Here is a 16,689-nt window from a genome sequence, read left to right as displayed (position 1 = left end):
AATTGAACGTTTGACAAATGAGGCCGAAACCTCCTTATATAGGCCTGACGAAGGGCGGCTCGCGGCCCGCGAAACCTTCTCCTAACTCTCTCGCGGCCCGCGAGGGCGTAGACTAGGTCATAGGGTTGTTTAGTCAGCGTGTATAGCCTTGATGGGTGTCCAACACGTGGTGGACTTGTGTGGCCAGCAAGTCAACTAGCTCGCGCCCCGCGAAAGACCCAAAGGGATGGGTCGCGGCCCACGAGGACACCATATTTGTGTTTTTGTTTGATTTTTGTAAATATAAAGGTATTTTGGTTCGTTTCTCGTATACATGGTATATTTTAGGACGTTTAGGGGTTATGTCAAGGTTCTAGGAGGGTTGTTATATAATTATATATTTATTTTGTATACAATTGTGTAGATTATAATACGTGAACGAAAACTATTAAGACATCTCATGGCTAAAAAGTTTCTTACATTATTTTGACCTTTATAAGTTACGATTTTTTTGAAGATGAAAAAGTAAGACATAAAAACAATATGTAAGATAAATAAAGTATCAATATGAACCATATATTTGAAAGATATGCATTTTTGCAGTCCGAGGCCTAAAATTTCAAAGGGCCCGAAAAGTCGTTATAAGCTTGTATATATTTATTAAACTATATATTTAGTATATTTATCTGTTTGTTATGCAAAAAAAGTATTGGTGGTGTAGCGGCAAAAATCATCTCAAAATAATGTAAAGGCCTCAAGTTCAAGTCTTTGCTCCATCACTAAGTTTTTATTTTTATAATTCATTTACCCTTAACCATAATTTTGGGCCCAATTCTTTTTGTCGCCCGAGGCCTAATTTTTTTCAAAAGTTTTCGGGGACGGCTCTAAGATTTTTGAATGGGTAAATTACAATACGTGAACGAGAACTGATAAGCGAGACCGACCAGGTATTACATGCATTCTATGAGTTAAGGTAATTTACATACGAAAAATAGATACACAATTAATGGAGTCACACGTCTATAAAATTTGACCTAATTAGATTTGAATGTCGATGTTCATATATACACACATAAAATACATTATACACGCTATGTGATTTTTTCTACTCTTTCTCAAATTACTATATATAAGATTTAGAGGATGTTCTTAGCAACAGTACTCAAAATATCCCTCTTTTGCAAATTTATATAATATTAAAGATAAAGGTTAGTGGCTTTTGCCACCTATCCGTTCTCTCTTAATAATGTCGTTAGAAGTCTGTTTGCAAAAGAGTAATCATGTGTTCTTCACATCAGAGAAAGAAAGACCCTAATCCAATTCCACTGTATCCCTCGACGTCCTCTGCATCCTTTCTCTGCGTTTTGAAACGTCGATCCCTTCAATTTCGGTTCTGGCGAACCCTACATTGGAATCCACGTTTGATGCTTGTCGTCTGAAATTAGGGCTCTGACACGTATGTTTCTAGTGCGTGTACGGTGACGGTGGTGGTTTTTGTGGATTAAAAAGTTACGGCGGCTAAGGTTTTCGCTGTTTTTGTTATCCCTCATGTGCTCTTTCTCTCTCTCTCTCTCTTCCGCGAAATATTTGCCCCTATCATCATCAGTCATTTGTCGGGTTCGATTACGGAACCCTTGGTGGCGATGGACGTGGTCGCTGTTAAAGCTGGGGTGTAGTGGCGGTGGTTAGTGATGGTTGCTAAAGAGGTTACGACTTTCATCACCTTGAAGAAGATGGCACTCTCTGTTTTCTTGCTTCAAAATCCGGCTACGATTGTGTTGTTGTCTTATCTGCCTAAATAGTAGATGAAATTCAAGGTACTTACTCTCCACTATGTGAAAAAGAATGTGCATATTTGAGAAAATTAGTTATGTTGAATTGGAATTTGTCAATTCTGTGATTCTTTGTGCTTCTGTTTGTTTGTTTGTTTCCATTGCAAATTAGTTGCCTTCTATTGCTTAGCTTTGTATGATTCAAAATAAACATTAAACTTTTATTACTATCAATCATGAATCAACATTAATTTAACTTAGCCTCTTCATGATTAAATTGGTTTAGTGTAAATTTTCATATATTTCGTTGGTGTATTCTTTTAAAAATTTTGATTGGAAACGGATATAAGTTAGAGTTTGGTTTAGATCTTATGTTCAATGATTATGTGCATCCAGATGAAACTATATTTTTAACATGCATTTGACACACTAGAATATTAAATAGTGTCTAATTAAGCAGCTTGCAGCAAAATTTGTGTTTGCAGATTAGAAAGGATTTGGCCATATAATATCTAATTGCAGAACACACGCTCTTCAAGTCTGCTTAATATAATTTACTATTATGATGTGCATGGGATGTAATTTTTCGAGTTTAATATATGGTATTGATTTCTACAGCAGAAATGGAGACCAAAGCAACCATGGTGCAATGCCGAGTGGGCCTGCGAAGTTGGCAGATTTCATGGAAGAAGAAAGTTGCAAAGAGGGGTCCAGAGGTGAGTTTAATCTGATTTTTTTTCTCTGTTTCACCAATGTATTGTCATTTCCCCTCTCATTTTCACTCTTTTCTTCTACGTTTGATGTGGGTTTTGCTCAATTTACGTTTGTTGAACTGGGTTTTGCTTGCTTTGTGATTATGGAAATCCTTTGCTCTCGCTATCTTACGACCATTGCTTTTGTCATTAGGTTAGTATCACTTTCTTCTCTTTTGTCTTCTATATTCATCTTTTCGTCTGGGCTTCTTTGGTCTGCAGTTGCAAAATGCCTATGGTGTGCTTTTTTGTTGGAAATTTTTGTTGCTAATGTTTTATGTTTGTTGTACAGTTAATACACCCAGCAATATGGCTCAATTTTGGCTCCTAAAATGGTTTTCTTCATGTGTAATTGTTGTGCACACCAAATGTTTGGATAATTGCTTTCCTCAATTCATGTTTGTTAGGGTTTAGGCTTATGTATTAATGAAGATTTTGCGCCTATTTGGTATGAACAACAAGTTGTTGGATTTTTCTATAATATTTGCATTTTTCTGTGTAAGTCTGTTTAGGAATTTTGACGTTTGTTGTTTGATTAAAACCATATTTATGATCTGATCTTTCAATGTATTATCCATGGTAAAGTAGGGATGAGCCTTCTATGTAGTTTTGTAGTTCTCTCACTTAAAATCATATAACTATATATTGTAACACCTCGTAAAAATCACGACCAATATATTAAAGACACGTGTCATGAACTTTAAACGTGTAAGGAATTATTTCCGAGGGACTAAAACTGTCAAACAATGTAAATATGTTAGTAAAAAGGATCCAAAGTGTCAACATGCCAACCATCACCACCACAACAACCACCATCACCACAACAACCAATTCTTGTGCCTCTGATTGACCTCACACGAGGTTCGTATTCTTTAACGAATAATTTATCGAACTTGGAAAGTCGTTTGTGCTCAAAATAAGGATTTTATGAAACATAGGGGGTTAAAAGTGTCAACATGTTGAAAGTAACCTCTGAGTGGCCTTTTAACGATCCCAAGAACATTGTAATGATTATATATTGTGCCCTCAAGAATAACGGATATTAAATTTGTGGAGTTTCGAAGAAAACAAGACTTTTTGGGTGATCGTTCAACTAACCGGGAGCTTAACGGAGTTAGTTTATGACCCAAGGTCCTTAAAAGTTAACTATGGGCCTCCAAAATGCAATAAATGGAACTTAAATAAAGTTTATATGGACCAGGGACTGAAATTGCAAAGTTGCAAAAGTGTTTACCGGAAATAGCCCTCCACGCGGGCCGCGTAGACCCAAGGCAAACTCTTACGCGGGTCGCGTAAGAGTGCCAGATGCAGAAAATGTGGACAGCTGCATGTACAGCCAGTTTCACCGCCTTTGCATGCTTGTTTTCGATTCCAGGGACTGAGCCAACAGATTTTCATGCATAGGGGACACCTGGGATCATCAGAAATCAGTTGTAGGGGCAGGTGGATCAATCTTGAAGCTCTAGAAATCCTATATAAAGGCCCTTTGTTTGCTAGTTCATTTGCACGTTCTCAAAATTTATTCACAACTCATTCTCTGGAGCTTTCTGGAGTACAAGCAAGTTTTCCTCATCTCCTATTTCGTGCTAAGAGTCCTTGTAAGCATTCTTAGCCTCTCTAGTTCAAGTTTTATTAGCTTAATGACCAAAAGTCAAAGCTATCGTAATTAAGCTTTGACTTAGTGATTAATCACTAATGGTCCAGCCATTATTTGAATTGAAAGTGGCTATGAGTTGGTAATTATGTAGGTAATAAACCCTTAAAAGGGCACCTACTGATTCTCACTCTAACTTAGTCAATTGTCGGGTCAAACTTAATATTAAAAAGTCAACAGAAGCTATTATTGCAAATAAATTCATAACTGAGAATGTAGAAGTTATGGAACATGTTTTAACATTAAAATAACTTGGTAAATGATGAAAGAACATGTCTAAGCATGTTTAACCCGACAATTCTGAGTTTAGGCTCGGTTCGGAACCGAAAGTCGCAAAAGTAGACTTTTGCTTTGACTTTCAGTTCTGACCCGATTTAGCTTGTTTTAGATATGCCTTAGGGTTCCTATAGGACCATAATATAGGTTAGTATAACCCTCTGAGGTTATACAACTTGGTTCCTTAGAAATCCTAGTTTATTGCATGTTTCCGTTAATTGCTTAAAAGTTGACCATTATGCCCTTTTGATATAAAAGGAGATTTTTGAAATGTGAGAAGACAAAAACCTTTATTATTGATTTATAAACATGTCCTAAAAATTTGACATCAGTTTGTGGCCTAAATTAGGAGTTATGCTCAATATCGTAAATTGAAGCCTTTTTATTAATTAAACGGCATTTTTGGCATAAAACCTATTTAAACCCAAATTTTGACACCAAACCTTTTACCCACTGATGTAATATAATATTTTGGGATTTTTGGAGATTTTTATTAATTTTTAAACTGATCATAACATGGGGTTCTTGCTTTGATTCGGTAATTGACGGTTATACCCTTTTTACTAATAAAATGAGTTTTACATAACATTTTGATACCAATCTTTTTCTACTGATTTCTTATGTTAAATAAAATATTTTAAGCCTTCTGGATTGATAAAAATCTCAGCTTTCCTCATATAACCTGAAAATCGCCTAAAACTGACTTTTTACGCTTTTTAAACACATAGTATGGGTTAAAACTATGTTTAACATTTAAGACACATTACCTACTGACATTCTAAGTAAATTTTGATACTTTAAAAGTAGGTAAAAGTTTTAAACTCAGATTTCCAGAATTTACCCTTTAAAGCTTGTGTGAAATGAACAAAATGCCCCTACGGTGCATAGTTTGGTTATAAATAATAAATTTCACATATATGCAATATCTCACTGTTATGACTTGCAAAAATAAATATTTTACTAATCATTTTAGACCAGAACCTCAGATTGTCACTTAACATCTTTTATAATTTTTAAAATGACCAAAATACCCCTATGGGGCTTAAATTGGTTTTAAATCCGTTATGGGCATAATGGAAGGTATCCTACTGATATCACAGCATATTTAAGGCATATTAACTTGAGAAACTTGTACATGACTCATTTGGTTACCCGTTATGCATTTTTCGCGTTTGGTATGGTTTATGTAACTAGTTTGCGTAAATTAACCGAAAAGGGTCAAACCTTATCATTTTTACCTCAAAATCCAGAATGTGTTTAGTTTACCCATATTATACAAGTCTTCATACTTGTCGGGTCTAAATCACATTCTAATCCGGTCTTCACTTAATCTTGCGTTTTGAACCGTAAACCTTCCTTTAAAACTAACCGGTCTAAGTTTAAACTTAAATAAGACCCGTTAGGAATCTAATAGGTTATTAAAACCTTCGTTCCAGATTTAGGAGCCCAGTAAAAGATATTTGCACTTGCTGATTGTTATACGGCTGAGATAAATTTGTATATTTTGCTCAGGTAAATACTTTTAACTTATTTTCCATTATACGGGCTTAGGATGCGGTATTATAATAATACCGCTTGGTCGGGTATGTAGTTATTTAAATCGGATTGTGATTAATATGTTTACATAACCCCTTTTAATCTGTTTTGTTTGGTGCAATGCCTTTGGGGGGTTAATGACCATGTCTTGGATATCCTCAGCTCATTCATTGAAATGGCCATGACTTAAGCACGGGGTGTAGGCATACACCTGATAGTTGCGTATGTATAAACGGTATCCCACAATAAGGAGTTTTCCTTGTGGCATTATACTTGTGGTGTGTCAGTTAATCTTGTCCGGCTCTTCTAACCGGCCCTGACGGACGACAAACATATAAAACTGTATACAAGATTATTTTTAAATAATTGACCCAAGTTATAAAAGAATATTTGTGCCTTGTGCATTTAAATCAATTTTCTTAAATGTTTTCAAAAAGAGTCAGTTAATTGTATTTACCAGTGTAAACTGACGTATTTTCCAAAAAAGGTTAAGTGTAGGTACTATGCGTAATGGGCTGGCTACTCCTAGTATCAAATAAAGAGTCTTACAAGCTTTTGATGCTTAAATCTGTTGAACAATATTTCTTTTGTTTAGATCCGCCCGTGGATCCTTTTATAATCCGTTTGTAATATTTAATGTTACTTTCGAATCGGTTTGTTATGATATTACTTTTAGACTTCCGTTGTGCATTAAACTGTGAATATTTGACAATGATGATATCAACTACGTCATGATACTCCCCACCGGGCCCACCGGTAATACGTGGAAATATCGGGGTTTGACATATATAGTGTATACATTAGGACCGTAAATGCATTAAGACCGTAAACAACTATAATTCCGCCTACTATAAACAACTTAGAGATCGTCGCTGCACCGTGCGGCATCTGGCACCATCCTAGTTAATTACCAAAATGCATGGTAACTAACAAGGCAAGAAAATTTTCCTTTGGTGCAAATGAGCAAAGGTAGAGCCATAGACATAGATAAGAAATGTGGGGTCTATCTAAGCCAAAAAATCAAATTGTATTTTTGGTATTTTTTGATTTCGACCACCAAAATTTGTTTGGCAGTCAGCTTCGATCCCTCATTTTTTTGTCTTTTAGTTAAAGTTTTCTTTCATTTCCCCTTATGTTTCAAAGTTGTCACTTTTACCATCAGTTTCTAAAAACCTTATGTTAGTGGTCGTTTTCTTACTACTTTACACGGTTTTATGACCTCCATGCTCGCTTTCTCGGGTTTGTCTAAAAACCTTATATTAGCCGTCGTTTGGGTCTTTAGATTAAGCTTTCTCGGTAAAAATTTGGGTTTGTCTATGTTTTACGCTAGGTCGCGGTATAAGTTCGTGTTTGTCTTTGCTTACGTTTTACGTCACATGGTACTATAAATTCAATTTTCGTTTGATGATTTTTCCGGTTTGATTTTCGTTTGCTTATTATTTAGCACGGTTTTAGGACCATCGCACCCGCAACGCTGGGCAGGTTTTTGAAACATTTGAAAGATTGTTACGAATGGTGACTATTTTGTCTTTTAGTATAAACTTTCATTTGGAGCCGGTAGTTTGGTAATTCAATTCTTTTTCTTTTTCTTTTAAAAGTTTATTTTTCTACCACTAAACCTTAGAAAAACTTATCATAGCTCCTAAACGTCAATAAAGTTGTCGGTATAAATTCGATTGCGTCTACTTTTTACGTCAGATGAGTCAAACGGTGTTAGAAATTAGTGTTTTTATTTTCCGCTTTTTCCTGCTTTTGGTCATCGTTCAGTTTCTACTTTTATTTTCCCCAACGCCGCAACATCGGAGGATTAAAACTAGTTATATATTTATATTGTTGTTTCATTAACCCTCAAGTCAAACTAGTATAATTATGTGAATTGAAAAACTAAAGAGGTGTGAGGAGGGGTTGTTTGGTTGAGAATGTTGCCCTTAGAAGCACCTAGAGGAGATGCAATAATGGTTGACATGAAATGCAACTTATTACAATAGGAAAATTGGTTTTTAATAAACCAATCTTTATCCTGTTGGTAAATAATAATCTTACCTACGTAATTGGTATACAATAATCCTACCTATCAATATGTTGGTACTCAATGAACTTCCGTTAATTTTTTTAACTGAAGTTAGTTTTTAAGTTTTATTTATTACACAAACAGTCCCTGTAGTTGTAATTTACTAGTTTTAACTATTTTAAAACTAGTAAATTACAGTCCCTTGAGTTTTTTTTGTTTTATAAAATAGTTAAAACTAGTAAATTACAACTACAAGGACTTTTTGTGTAATAAATAAAACTTAAAAACTAACTTCAGTTAAAAAAATAAGGGAAGTTCATTGAGTACCAACATGTTGATAGGTAGGATTATTGTATACCAATTACGTAGGTAAGATTATTATTTACCAACGGGACAAAGGTTGGTTTATTAAAAACCAATTTTCCATTACAATATTAAATTTCTTATTTTTGCTTTTATCTTTTTTTATTAGATCCATTTAAATGAAAATTTTTTAAACAGTTAATTTTTCCTTTAAATACTTACACATTTTAAGGATTGAAGCTTCGCCTCCCATAAGAGATCCAAACGGTGATAAAAGGAAAGGAAAGTATTATTACCTACCTCCGCTTGCTTGATTTAAATAACGAGCCAAATTTTTGTGGATTTAAATTATTAGTATATGATAATATTACAAGTGAATGAACAGTAAATTACTATATATTATAATAACATATTAATACATTACTATATACTAATAATGATATTAATAATGATTAGCAAATGATATCGAGTACCGACATCGGTATTAAATTTACCAAATCAGGTGTATGTTCGGTACCTATTCGACACCTGGATTCACCGGTTTTTACCCTCAATTACCGGTAGTGAATGAACAGTAAATTACTATATATTATAATAACATATTAGTACATTACTATATACTAATAATGATATTATTAATAATGATTAGCAAATGATATCGAGTACCGACATCGGTATTAAATTTACCAAATCAGGTGTATGTTCGGTACCTATTCGACACCTGGATTCACCGGTATTTACCCTCAATTACCGGTGTCGTACCAGTACCGACCGTTACTAAACCGTACCGTACCAGGTATATTTGATACCGGTACCCACTTTTGGGCCTATATATTAAAAATAGAATTAAATTAATAGTAGCATCACTAAGTGATGAGCAAATGGTATCGGGTACCGGTATCAAATTTAGCAAACCGGTTGTATTTTCGGTACCGGTTCGGCAACGGTATTCACCGGTTTTTACCCTCAAATACCGGTGTCGTACCAGTATCGACCGGTACCAAACCGTACCGTACCATACCAGGTATATTCAGTACCGGTACCCACTTTTGGGGATTTCGGTAACGATTTTTTCGGTACTGGTTTATCTAATAATAGTTCGGTACCGGTTTATCTAATAATAGATAAACTGAATGAACAGTAAATTTGTTTTAAAGGTTTTTTATATATGTTATTTAGTGGTTTTTTACATGTGTTATATGGTTCTTTTATATATCTTATGTAACTTGCGTTTGGTTTTTATCGATGTAATTCACGTGTCAGTATTTTTTAATCATATCAAGATTTTTTTTCTCTATGGGTTGCTGTAATGAGTGTAGGTGACGTAACAAAACAAACCAATACCGATCAAATTTCCACCGTGTTGGTATATTTTTGGTCATATCATGATTTTTTTCTCTATTGGTTGCTATAACAAGTGTCAGTACCGTAATTAAACGAACTGATACCCACCCACCGCGCAACGCGCGGATTTGATAACACTAGTTATGTAAAAGGCAGGTATAGTATGATTTTAGTCATTCAGGAAAATAAATAAATATTAACATAAATCTATATGATGAACGTGAAAATTAAGTAATTGAGAATCTATATGAATACATGGCTAGCTTTACCTTCGGTGTCCAGAGATACCGAAACTAAAACTAGGGTAGCGTTTGGTATGAAGGAATGAAAGGTGGAATGGAATGGATCATTCTGATGGAATGAAAATAAACATGTTTGGTTATCATTGGTAATGGAATGAAGCATTCCAAGGGAATGTAACTCCTTCCAAATATAACAATTTCCATTCCTTGGTATGTAGGTGTTTTTTTTCCATTCCTTCAAGGAATGGAAAGAAATATGTTATTATTATTATTATTATTGTTATTATTATTATTATACTTTTATTTGTATTTATATTTATATTTATTAATATTCATACTAATATTAATATATATGAAAAATCTATTATTAATTTTTTATCATTAATATATTATTATTATTATTATTATTATTATTATTATTGAGTCAATTATATTTTTGTCGCTTTAATACAGTTGTGTTACTTCATTTTTTTTTGTTTATCAAATTGTACAAAGTAATGATTCATTCTATTCATATATGAGTAACCAAACATCACAATGGAATGGAATGATCCATTTCATTCCGTTGTCCATTCCATTACCTCGTCCATTCCATTCTCTCATCTATTCCATTACCCCATACCAAACAGACCCTAGGTCTTAGGGTCAAATTTTGCGAGGAGCAAACTGTAACATCGGTTCAAACTGGCAATAATATTCCAACCACGGGATTCCTACTCATGATCTGGGTGATCAAAAGTTAAAGGTCTAACCGGGTGATCTAGCCGTTCAAAAAAAACTTGTTTTTTAATTGAAAAATAATTTTTTAACTACGAGAAATCAAAGTTTTGTTTCGATAGGATCGAATTGAATAAGATTGTTTACCTGTTCATATTCTACTTTAACTTTCCTTTGGTGGTTATATTTATCTATCTATAGGCATTATGCCCAGTGGAGATGGATATGATCGTGTGGTTCCGCTGGTGACACGATGATACTCCAGTGGTCCGTCAGTGATCCAAATTTGCCGTTCAAAATATATATATATATATATATATATATATATATATATATATATATATATATATATAGTGGAGGGTTCAAATGAGAAGAATTTTTTTGTAAGAATAAAAAAAACAATCTTCAACCAATAAGAATGATTCTTTTTACTTCATTTAATTTTTGTATTTAATATAGGTGTATGGGTATAATGGTAAAATTAGATAGATCATTAATTGTTAGTCTTCCTTTTTAATAGCTAACTAAATAAAAGTTGTAACTTATTTTCAAAAAAAATATATTTTTTCAAAGAAGAAAAAAATTATTTTAAAGTGTAGGATAAAGTATGAGGTGTGTAGGATAAATTACGAGTTGTGTAGGTTAAATTTCAGTATGTGTAGGATAAATTTCAAAAACGTGTAGGATAAATTTTGATATGTCTAGGCAAAAATTTTAGTGTGTAGGATGATAGTCTTTATGACTAATTAATTAGTAAAAAATAATAATAAATAAGATGAAAGAAAAACTATTTAATGTTTTACAATTGTACCCTTTGTTCTTTTTCTTCTCAATTTAATTTTCTTCTCAAATGAACCTCCCCCCTATATATATATATATATATATATATATATATATATAGAGAGAGAGAGAGTAAGGTTAACATACAAAAAGCCTTATCATACATCACGTAGGAGACAATGGTAACCGTTGGATCAGGGGTATAATCACGCATGGGACCACATAATCACACATGGGACCACATAATCACGCATGGGACCACATAATCACGCATGGGACCACATAATCACGCATGGGACTATAATCACACACGTTCTATGATAATAACGCATGTTATATTTTTTGTCATGTATGTTAATGTAGGTTAAGCCCTGATGTACATTATACTTTATCTATATATATATATATAATTGTTTGTTGATTAAACTAATATACAATATATACAGATAACTACTTCTTTAATATAATGATCCAATAAAAAGTAGGTTTTTTCTAACTAGCATTGAAGGGATTATGATGATGATATATGACAATCTTTATAAGTAGGAGTGTGAAGATAATATGTGGCACCCTTTTGTTTTCTTAAAAATACAAAAAAAAAATCTAGTTTAAAATATTCTATCACAAAAAATTCAATACTAAAAAATATAGTACATAAAAAAACAGTACAAAAAATATAACAAAAAAATACAACACAAAAAAAAAATAGTACAAAAAATCCAGCAAAAAAATTCAGAAAAAGATTAAGAAAAAAAAATTCACCACAAAAAAATATAGCACAAAAATGTAGTACAAAAATTCAGCACAAAAATATTATACAACATAGAAATAAAACAATTTTTTTGGGTTTTTTAGTTGTCATATGTTATATAACAATATGGTATTCTAATTAAAGATAAAAAAACACTCGTTTTTATGGTGATTTTTTTATGAAAAAGATGTCGTATAAAAAAGTATGAACGTTTAAAAAATAAGGTGAAATATGCATGTGTCTTGCATGTGGAGAGAGAAAGTCAACAAATAGGATTTTCTAAAGATACCCTTACCCTCATCTTTTTTCCTACATTTTCATCTTTACCATTGATTTGAAAAATGAAAGTTTAAGATTCATTCTCATCCTAGTTAGGCAAAATAAACTTTTTATTTGATTTTACACCGTTTAACATATAGTGTTTGTTGAGTAAATAATATGCAGGGTCAAGTTGACGTACAAAGTGCCTTATCACACAAAACGTACGAAAGAAATGAAAAAGCCAAAAAAACATGGTGACATTTTCGTAATTATTTGCTCGTAGGGTAATTATCAAAATTAATCTAAAAATAGTCTTGTAGAATAATTTTGATCTTGTATGGTAGTTATCAAAACTACTCTACAAGTTTATCAAAATTACTCTACAATTGTATTAAAATTACTCTGCAAAAACTTTATCAAACAATATACAATTCAAAATTACTCTACAAAATCATTTGTAAAGTAATTATAATACTCTATAAAATTAACTTATAAGATCTAAATTACCATCAAGAACATTTTACAAAATTACTTTATAAGATTAAAATTACCCTACAAGATCATTTGTAGAATAGTTTTGATAATTACTCTACGAGTAAATAATTAGGAAAATGCAAAAACGTTTTTTTTATATATATATTTTCACTTTATTCATACATTTTGTATGATAAGTGTATTTGTATTTGATCTTTTGTAATAATATACGATATACATGTAACTAAATTTACTAGAAACTATACGATATACATGTAACTAAATTTACTAGAAACCGCAGACTGAGGCACTGGTAGGCAATGATAGCAGACCCAGGGAAACCTGGGTTGGATCCTTGAGCCAAACGGGTTTTACCGGTAATTTCACTGTCGTGCCTACGGGCGGGTGGGTTACCGGGTTTTCCCCGGAATTGGTGGTGGACTCGGGTTACTCTCGGAGTACTTCGTTTGTCCAGTGGGTACCCTGAGTGTGCTCGGGATTGAGTTTGTTGGCCGTTCAAAAAAAAAAAAAAAAAAAAAAGGAAGACGACGACCCGCTACCGAGTTCCTTCTTTTCATTTTTACCCGCACTAAAGAAACAGTGGATGCAAGCACTTTAACAGAATTTATGACAAGTGTCTATCCATACACTTATATTTACTCACGTGTTGGTACTGTTTGAACTCAAGAATACCAACCATTTAGGGTCAGTATCCTAGAGCACTGCAAGCACTTACCTATTTTGGCATGTGTCATCATTTGATTTTATGGAGAAAACAATAACATTAATCTATTTTTTTTTTAATTTGAAACGGATCGGTTTGAAGGATATTAAAATTTAAAAGAGTGAAAATAAAAGAGTTTGAATTATTAGTGTTTTAGGCGGACCCAAGCCCACTTCAAGGTGGACGGGCGCACCCCGGGGAAAAAAAAATTAGTGTTAAATTCCGTCGAAAATCTCGTCCGCACCCCTTGGAATTTTTCGTCCGCACCCCTTGGATTTTTTGACCGCACCCTTGAACGCACCCCTTAGGTAAAAAGTGTTATCAATTTATATATTTTTTTTGTAAACTCTTATTTAAAAAAAAAAAAAATACTACCTAAATTATATAACTTTTAATACCTAACTAACTAAACCCAAATACCCATACATTTACCCACTTATAATTCCTAACTAGCTAGCCCACTAAGTCTTAGCCCATTAACCAAACCCAACACTATTTCAAATTATAATAAAATAATTAAAGCCCAAAACCTTTAGAAATTCTCTCCCGCTCTCTCCCTCTCTTGCGTCCCTGCACTGCCAACGAACAACATCACCAAGCGACAACAGTCCAGCAGCCGGCGACCACCGTAATCAGCCACCATACCACCGTCGTTTGACACCAAATCTAACCGGAATCCGAACATGGGTAAGTTTCTTTGTTATTTTGATGATTATGTTGTTTATATATTTTTAGGGTGATTACAACTAACATTATGATTTCTAGGCTTGAATAATTGAAAATTAAAATTGAAACATTATGTTATGGAGCGATGAACTTATGTTATATAGAGAAAGAATTGTTTAAAAAATTAGTTTTAAATGATGTTTTGGATAGATTTCAAAAAATGAAAACCCGTAGGGCGTCGACGTTTTAATTATGTTTGTAACAAAGTTTATATGTTTTTTATTATTATATAAATTTAGTTTGATGTTCGTTTGTTTTACATGACCCGACCTGACCCGATACGAACCGATTTTTTACTCATATACCTAGGGGCCTAAAATTTTTAAAAATGTTCCGCACCCCCATGGAAAATTCCTGGGTCCGCCAGTTTAATATTAGTTTGAATTTGAATGTGTAGTAAAAGTTAAAAGGGTGAAAATAAAAGAGTTTGAATTATTAGTAATTAATATGTGTAGAATAGGATTGTAGTGAATGTTTGTTTTGTGTGCTTTTGTGATTTTCATTTGTTAAGTAAATTGTGTCAAACTTGTTTGTTCAAAATCTCATGTTCCTCAATCGAGTTTGTTTTCGGATAATAATTTGGGGTAACAATTGGTATCAGAGGCACTAGACTTAAACCATGCTTTCAAGGGTTCAAGATAGTAAACACAGCAGGGATCGACAACAGGCAAAGGACTGATCGCAAAGAGAAATGCATGGGGGGGGGGGGGGGGGTTAGAAGCAGGAAAAATAGCAAGTTAAAACAAGAAAATCAATAAGAATGCAACGGATGAAGCACATAACCAGCAAGAACAATAAGTTGAGAAGCAAGATTACTTTTAAGTTTATAAATGGAGAAAAATGGAGTGATCTTGTGATAGGGTTGCCCATTTCAGACACGGACATGTTAACACGATACGAAACAAAACAAAACGAAACGAAACGTTCTTAACAGGTTTCGTATTTGGTCTTAACAGGTTTCGTGTCCAAAACATGTCGACACTTTTATGGCCCAATAAAATTCGTGTCTAAACAGGTAAGGATTAATATGCTAAGGATTATGTATTAGTTAAGAATTTTATGAACTTTTGAAACTTTTTGTTTCACTAAAAAGGTTCATAAATATGTGATATTCATCGTGTCCCTAAATAGGTTTGTTAACAGGTCGTTTCATGTTGACGTTTTTTTTAAACATGTTGTCTTCGTGTTTGGAAAAACTGACATGATAAGTTATAGTATCGTGTTGTGTCTTATCGTTTCGTGTCTTACCTGTTAAGCCAACCCATCTTGTGACGCCGTCACGGGGTTGTTTCCTCGCGTGGCCACCTAGGCAGTGCGGCGTTCCCTCTCGAGATTACAAGGCTATGTAGCGCCACAAAACTTCCAGACGACCATAAAAAAGTTTAAGAACATGAATCAGCTTGGTCGAAAACAAAGATGAAGAAAACTAGTTACACTAATTAATAATCAACAACTAAGCACGCGCAAGGAACATACAGTCTATGTGATCTTAAGTATCATTTATCAAAAAAAAAAAAAAGATTTAAAAGAACGAATCTTCAAACAAGATGCAGGCTTATATAGTACAGGATGATGTAAACTTGTCTTGAGACGCATTTTATATAATGTGACATCACTTGCTATAAGCATTTAACGGTTGTAGATGGAAGCAAATTTCATATATGCATAAGTCACATTTAGTACAAGATACTCCACCAACATAGTATTACACATGTCTTAACATGTCTACCATGGGTGAAACAGTGATATATGAGACCCCCCCCCCCCCCCCCCCCCCCCCCCCCGAAGTGACGCATGCTCTTTGTGGGCAGATACCTCATATACGTACACCATATTGTTATCTTAAGCCATCGGGACCAACAATATTTCAATCATAGCTATTTGACTATGGTTTTAGTGCTGTTAAGAACTAGGATAAAGCCCCGCCCTATTGCGGCGGGGTTCGGTTGCGATTACCGCAAAATTTACATTTTCTTACACTTATTGTTAATATAAAATTTACAAAATTTATAAAGTATAAATTAGCAATATTTTGTTGTTTTATGTTATTGTAATATATGCATTGGGAATTTTTTTTTAAATTTGTATTTTTTATTTTTAACCTAAATATTTTTATCTTTTACATTTTAACCCCTTTGACTTTTTTATTGTTCACCCAAAGCTTTTTATCTTTTGCAATTTAACCCTCACACTTTTCTATTTTCAACTTTTGCCCCCATACTTTTCATCTTTCACAAGTTTTTCGTTTTACGTTTCATTCTAAATTTTGCAAGTTAACACGCCGCAACGTGCGTGTGGGGTTCAACCACTTTTTCGTCTGTTTTTTCCCGTTTGAAAAGCCAGTTGCAACGCGTCTATTTTTCTCTGTTTGACAAGTTCGTCGCAAC

General features: G+C 33.4%; 1 long non-coding RNA gene across 1 annotated transcript; it reads left to right on the top strand.

The window, feature by feature from the left end:
* Window positions 1-1,158: 1,158 nt before the first annotated feature.
* On the top strand, window positions 1,159-2,980 carry LOC118492431. The gene is made up of 3 exons (XR_004893684.1): window positions 1,159-1,796; window positions 2,370-2,657; window positions 2,796-2,980. It is a non-coding gene; the product is annotated as an uncharacterized LOC118492431 (long non-coding RNA).
* Window positions 2,981-16,689: the final 13,709 nt, after the last annotated feature.

The sequence above is a fragment of the Helianthus annuus genome, chromosome 5 (assembly GCF_002127325.2).
Source record: "Helianthus annuus cultivar XRQ/B chromosome 5, HanXRQr2.0-SUNRISE, whole genome shotgun sequence".
NCBI classification, from domain to species: domain Eukaryota; kingdom Viridiplantae; phylum Streptophyta; class Magnoliopsida; order Asterales; family Asteraceae; genus Helianthus; species Helianthus annuus.
This window is presented reverse-complemented; position numbering and strand designations above follow the sequence as displayed.